The following is a 7548-nucleotide window of genomic DNA, read 5'->3' as shown; positions in this document are numbered from 1 at the left end:
GCGTTTTATCTATACTATTCGTTTTGAGGTGAAATAATAAAAGGGTAAACTACAATGATAGTTACTTATGTTTCAGTTTTGTTCTTGTTTGCTCACCAATTTTAAATAATTTATATTTTTACTATTTTTGTTATCGATTGTTATATTTCGATCAAACTGTTAATTTTCACATGTTAAAAAAATTAATTTTTAATTTGAACTTTTCAAAAATTATTTTTTCCAAAAATGTTAAATTTATCATGATTATCGGAAAAAATATTCTTTAACGTAACGAAAGACATAATGTAAAAAAATATCTTTGATGTTTAATTAAATAGTCACTTTAGTCTCTATTTTTTTAGTATTTTGACTCCCAACGTTTTATTTTTGAGGCAAAAAACCTATATGTGGATGGAAATCATCAGTTAACAAACAGTTAACGCTCTAAAATAGGGATCTTTTATCCTAAAATGAAACATTGAGGGGTCTGACTATATCGATAAACATTGAGGGCTAATTTTAACATTATACAAAAAAAAAACTCTGAACAATGGCTTCTTCCATGGAAAAAACTTCACTTTTATTATGTTCTATTCTTTATTACCGATTAAACCATGAACATTGGTTGTTGGTTAGTCTGAAAAAACTTTTCCAGAATCTCTTGAATTGCACAACTTCTTCAAATTTCTTTGGCTATTTCCTCTTGTGATCCACAGTATTCATTTGGTTCCTATTTTACAATTTTTAACATTCGACCTTGATATGCCCCTTTTCTTACAATAACAACATGGTTTTCCTACGTTCTTGGAGTTCGACATAATCTTGACATCCCTGTTAGAATTCATTTCTTAAATTCTCTCACGAATAACGAAATTCTCTCATAGAAAGTTTGTTTCAATCACACCATGCATCATCTTATCATACAAGGTTAAGAATTATAAATTTGATTAACCATGAGAAATTCGCAATTATACAAAATTGTATCTATAAAAAACGAGCAAGATAGGGCAATGAATAAAACAGAATTAAGCCTAAATCTTCTTTATCTTACTTAGCCTCTATGGTCTTCAAATTTGATATAATTTCTTTAAAAATAAGATAATCAAGTATTCTTCAAAAAAATGTCCCTTCTTTCAAATAATGAAAATGTTGACGAAAACGGGTAAAGAAAACGAAAGAACACGAGAATTTTACGAGGTTCGGCAATGTGCTTACGTCCTCGGTGCCTAGGCGGCGCTAGAAGTTTTATTCAATGATCTTTTAGGTCTAGGTTACATCTCTATTTATAATAGAAAACCCTGGTACATAATTACAAAATCAACCCTGTACCGTACCGCGGGGGCTGCGCCCCCACACCCCCAACCCACATAATTCGTAACCCCACAACGAGACTTTTATGAGCCATACATAACAAATCTCCACCTTGGCGAATATCCTGCCCCTTGGAAACTTCAATGTGGGTTGGGTTACCTTGCTTCTTTAACAACTCGAAACATTCAACAAGTCCAAGCAATGCTTGAACTTGTCTGTCGTAACTGGCTTGGTGAACATATCAGCGGCATTCTCATCAGTATGTACCTTCTGAAACAAAACCTCTCCAGATGCAACCAACTCTCTGATCTTGTGGAACCTTACATCAATATGTTTAGTTCTAGCACGATACACCTGATTCTTAGCCAAGTGAATAGCACTTTGATTATCACAAAGCAACTGAACTCCACCTTGTTGAACACCCAACTCCTTCACTAAACCAGTAAGCCATAAAGCTTCTTTTGCAGCTTCAGCCGCTGCCATGTATTCAGCTTCAGTTGTAGATAGTGCCACGACAGATTGAACAGTAGACTTCCAGCAAATAGGCCCTCCACCAAGAGTGAACACATACCCTGTCGTAGATCTTCTATTATCCAAGTCACCTGCATAATCTGAATCCACATATCCTACAACCAAAGGATTATCCCGCTGACTCCCAAAAACAATTCCATGTCCCACAGTACCCTTTAAGAACCGAAAGATCCACTTGACTGCATCCCAATGTTGCTTACCAGGTTTAGACATGTACTTACAAACTTGACTAACAGCATGAGCTAAATCAGGACGAGTACATACCATCGCATACATCAAGCAGCCAACAGCATTAGAATACGGAACCTTTGCCATATTTTCAGCTTCCTTATCTGTCTTAGGGCACTGTTCTGATGAGAGCTTAAAGTGATTCGCCAATGGAGTGCTAACTGGTTTCGCGCTGCTCATCGCAAACCTTTCTAGCATTTTCTCAACATAACCCGTTGAGATAGCCGTAGTTTCCTTGAGTCTCTGTCCCTGCAAATTTCCATTCCAAGAATTTTCTTTGCAGCACCTAAATCTTTCATATCAAATTCCTGACTCAATAAAGTTTTCAAACCGATAACATCATCCATGTTCTTCGCAGCAATCAACATATCATCAACATACAGTAATAGAAAAATAAAAGAACCATCATCAAGGCTCTTAACATAGACACAACAATCATACTCACATCGGTTGTAGCCAATCTTGATCATATAGGAGTCAAACCGTTTATACCACTGTCTAGGAGACTGTTTTAACCCGTACAAAGATTTCTTCAATCTGCAAACTAAATGCTCGTTTCCAGGTTGAGTGAAACCTTCAGGTTGCCGCATGTAGATCTGCTCCTCTAAATCACCATGCAAAAAAGCAGTTTTAACATCCATCTGCTCTAAATGCAAATCCCAACTAGCCACCAATGCAAGTACTGCTCGGATTGAAGTGTGCCTGACCACAGGAGAAAAGATTTCATCATAATCAACTCCTTTCTGCTGTGAAAAACCCTTCGCTACCAAACGAGCCTTGAACTTCTCCCCTCTTTTTTCTGTTACTGCTGGTTTCTTCTTATACACCCATTTGCAACCAATCGGCTTCTTACCCTCAGGAAGGGGAACTAACTCCATGTGCGATTGTGATTCAAAGACTCCATCTCCTCAACCATGGCTGCCATCCACTTGTCGTTTTCCTGACTAGTAACGGCATCATGAAAAGTAACTGGATCATCACTGCTAACAGTAAGTGCAAAAGATACCAAGTCTTCAAAACCCAATCTGTTCGGAGGCTTTATATTCGTCCGTCTCACCCTGTCTCTGGCGAGACTATAATCCTGCAAATCATCCGTAGTGGAACCACCAGAAGTCGATTGAGAAGTTTCTGGTTTCTCAACTGGAAACTGCTCGAAATCTACCACTGTCGTGTCTTGCTTCTGCTGCAACATAGACTGTTCATCAAAAACGACATCTCTACTAATCACAACTTTCTTCGCAACTGGATCCCAGAACTTGAATCCTTTGACACCTTTCTTGTAACCCAGAAAAATGCACTCCTTCGATTTTGCATCAAGTTTGGATCTCTCATCAGCAGGTACATGCACATAAGCAGGACAACCAAAATCCGTAAGTTATCAAAACTAACATCATGACCAGTCCATACCTCTTCTGCAACTTTCCCAGCCAGCGATGCCCTTGGTGATCTGTTGATAAGGTAACACGCCATGTTAACAGCCTCAGCCCAGAAGTGTTTGGGAAGCCCGCATTCAACCGCAAACATCTGGCTCTTTCATTCAACGACCTGTTCATTCGTTCCGCAACACCATTCTGTTGTGGTGTCTTGCGCATGTCTGAATCCCATCCCATGAATTTACGTGAATCTGTGTACTCCGTACCATTATCTTGATTTTTCGTCCTGTTTGGTTTTCTACCTCAGCTTTCCACAGCTTGAACTTCTCAAAAACTTCAGATTTCTGTTTCAAAAAATACACCCAAAATTTCCGTGAAAAATCATCAATAAAGTAACATAGTACCTAGATCCACCCAAAGACGATGTCGTGGAAGGCCCCCATACATCAGAATGCACATAATCAAGAATCCCTTGAGTTGTGTGCTTCGCAGTCTTGAAACGGACTTTAGTCTGTTTACCAAGAACACAATACTTGCAAAAATCGAGCTTACAGCTTTTGACACCATGCAACAAGTTTCTCTTGTGTAATTCTGCCATACCACGTTCACTAAGATGAGCAAGGCGCATATGCCACAATTTTGTCGTATCATCACAGGACTCAACAGAGTGAACTCCACCTGCAACGGTACTCCCTAACAATCTGTAGATATTCCCTGCAGTCATCTTGCCTTTCATCACAGTCAATGCTCCTTTAACAATCCGAATGGTTTCCCTATCCTCGTCAGCCTTAGGGATAAAACCATTCTTGTGCAAAGTGCCCAAGGAAATCAAATTCTTCTTCAAGTCTGGGATATGTCGAACACCACTCAACGTCCGAACGGAGCCATCGTGCATCTTAATTCTGACATCACCAATACCAACAATATTGCAACATCGATCATCACCCAAATAACCGAACCAGAATTAACCGGCCTGTATGTCGAAAACCATTCCCTATTTGGCGTGATGTGATAAGAACATCCAGAATCAAGAATCCAAGCATCCGTCAATTGTGTCGTTGAAATAGAAAGCATATCACCCTCACTGCAATCAGAAGTATCATCCTCGACCACGTTCACAGACTTGGATGAGCCATCACGCTTCTCATCGGTCTGCTTTTTCAACTTCGGACAGTCTCGCTTCATATGTCCCGCCTCCTTGCACTTGTAACAGTGAATCGTCTTCTTATCCCTGGATTTGGATCTGGAATTCCGCTTCCCGGACCCTGCCTTCTCTGGCTTCCGTCCACGATCTCGATTACCCTTGACATATAAGCTATCGGCTTGAGAGCTTTCCCCTACATTCTGTTTCCGCTGGTTGTGAGCCAACAAGGCTGCAGTAATCTCCTCACGTGATAGTCTCTTTCCCATATGTAAGAGTAGTCACCATGTGTTCGTAAGAGGAAGGCAACGAACACAACAGAATCATCGCTCTGTCTTCATCCTCAATTTTCACATCAAGCCGAGCCAGATCAGAAACGATTTGATTGAAGACATTCACGTGTTGCGCCAAATCGTGATCGTCCTGCATCTTCAGCCCATACAGCCGCTGCTTCAGATACAGTTTTGTCGTTAAGGATTTGGACATAAACTGACTTTCCAACTTCCTCCAAATTTCGTCTGGAGACGATAGATGCATGACGTGATACATGACCTCGTCCGCCAAGCATAATCGTATGGTTCCTGCCGCTCGCTGCTGCAATTCTTCCCAATCTTCCTCATCCATCGACGCCGGCTTTGTAGGTCGCAAAGCCTTCAAGATCCCTTGCTGCGCCAATAGATCCTTCACCCTCGTTTGCCATAATCCGAAGTTACCCTGACCATCGAATTTCGCGACTTCGAATTTTGCTCCTGACATCTGATACCAATTGTTGACGAAAACGGGTAAAGAAAACGAAAGAACACGAGAATTTTACGAGGTTCGGCAATGTGCTTACGTCCTCGGTGCCTAGGCGGCGCTAGAAGTTTTATTCAATGATCTTTTAGGTCTAGGTTACATCTCTATTTATAATAGAAAACCCTGGTACATAATTACAAAATCAACCCTGTACCGTACCGCGGGGGCTGCGCCCCCACACCCCCAACCCACATAATTCGTAACCCCACAACGAGACTTTTTATGAGCCATACATAACAGAAAATAAAGCCGTTGCTTTATATACAATTTATTAGTTAAAGTTTTCTTCATGCATAGTTGTTTTAAGTTCTTCCATATCACAACATAAATCTTCTCCTTCAACATGAATTACAGAATTTCATTCGAAAAATATAGATGTAATTTGATAAAGCCTTTTTATCTTTACACAATTCCGAATTCACATGCGTCGGAATTGTCTGCATATTCACCTTCTATAACGTGAATATGGTGTTACAATCTAATAAAAATATTTCATACTTTAAGGATGTTATTATTGTGATCAAGATAAATAATTTGGATGCATTGATATCAATTTGTTAAGGGATAACGATAAGTAATGATCTCACAATAAAATAGTCACCAAGTTTTTACATGAAAACCCTTTTAAAAAAAATCACAAACAAGAAAAGAAAATTTTTGCTAATGTTGGAAATAGAAGAATGCAAGATGATCTTTAAAAAATAACTTGACCTCTAACACTAATCCTTAATATCTATATATAAGGATCATTATTTTAATATAAAGAAAATTAGTGTAGCAATAAATCTACTCAAACTATGTTTTTTTACTTTCAATCAATATAAAGTAGAACATGCTTCATACAATTAATCAAATTCGGTTTCTTACTTTTTCATAATGTTCTCTTAATTTTATATATCCTGCGCTTTAAATCAGATCGAATCTGGACCGAACTATTAGAAGATGGTCCTAGCAATTTAAAAGAAGCTCATGTGTAACTCCAATATGGATGTCGGATATGGGAAATCATCCAACACGGATAAGTTATTTTTTCTTTTCGTTATGTTTATTTCTGTTTCAAAGAAGAGCCGAAGTGATACTTAACCAGTTTACCTGCTAGGCAGCCTTCCAGTGACAGTATCATTGTAACAACCCGGAAATTTGAAAATAATATTTAATTGAAATTTAAGTTTTTAATTGTGAAAATTGATAAATTATAGGGACTAAATTGAAAGATTTTAAAACTTGTAGCCTGTTTTAGAGTTAAAGAAAATTTAAAGACCAAATCCTGAATTTATCCAAAAAAAGTTGGTGAGGTTTGGTATTATATACGGCAATTGGTTTCTGAAAAAAAATCAGAAACCAATTGCTCCTAAATTCCCTTCCCCCAACGTCAACTTCCGACAACGATCCCGACGCCGTCCAAATTCCGATCATCGTTTTGAAACCACCATCGTGTTCGTTATCGAGTCAGGAACAATTCCCTTAAATTAATTGAGGTGAAACGCTGCCAAACACCGGGAATTTCCAGTCAAAGTCTCGACGTTTTTTTTAGTACAATCGCCGAGAAAATCTTAAATTCATCGTCGATCGTTCTTCCGTTTACGACACCTCCCGCACCATCGTGTTCATTGTGCCGTTCTGAGTCTGCCGGTGTCATCCTTGGTCTCCGTAGACGGCGGCGCGTGGGGAGGTGAAGCGGTCAAAGTTTCCGATTTGTTAAAATCGAGCTCTCCACCGTTCAAAAATTCGAACTGAGCTTTGTAAGTATCTCGAAATCGCTCAAAATAATTTTTAGGAATTTTCCCGTGAATTTTACGCTGCTGGAAGAGCCCTCATGCGCCCCACGCACCGCCACTAAGCGTGAGGAATATTAATATGACCGGTTTTTCAAAGGTTTGACCGGTTCCGACTCGACCCGACCCGTTGACTGTTGACCGGGTGACATTTAAGTAATTATTTTGAAACTGGTGACATATTGGGAATTAATTCGAAAATTGTGCTAGTTTTGTAATTTTTTTTAAAAAATGTTATTTTCGTAATTTTTTAAAAAAGGCATTTTAGTAAATAATTTGAAAATGGTGCTATATTGGTAATTAATTTTAAAATGGTGTTATTTTTGTAATTTTGTAAAAAAAATAAAAAAATAAAAAAATATATATTAATTTCGAAAATGGTTGACCACTTTTGATCAGAACTTTGACCGGCTAT

Source organism: Hibiscus syriacus, unplaced genomic scaffold (genome assembly GCF_006381635.1).
Source record: "Hibiscus syriacus cultivar Baekdansim isolate YM2019G1 unplaced genomic scaffold, ASM638163v2 tig00113279_pilon, whole genome shotgun sequence".
In the NCBI taxonomy this organism is placed as follows: domain Eukaryota; kingdom Viridiplantae; phylum Streptophyta; class Magnoliopsida; order Malvales; family Malvaceae; genus Hibiscus; species Hibiscus syriacus.
Note: the sequence above shows the minus strand (reverse complement) of the source record.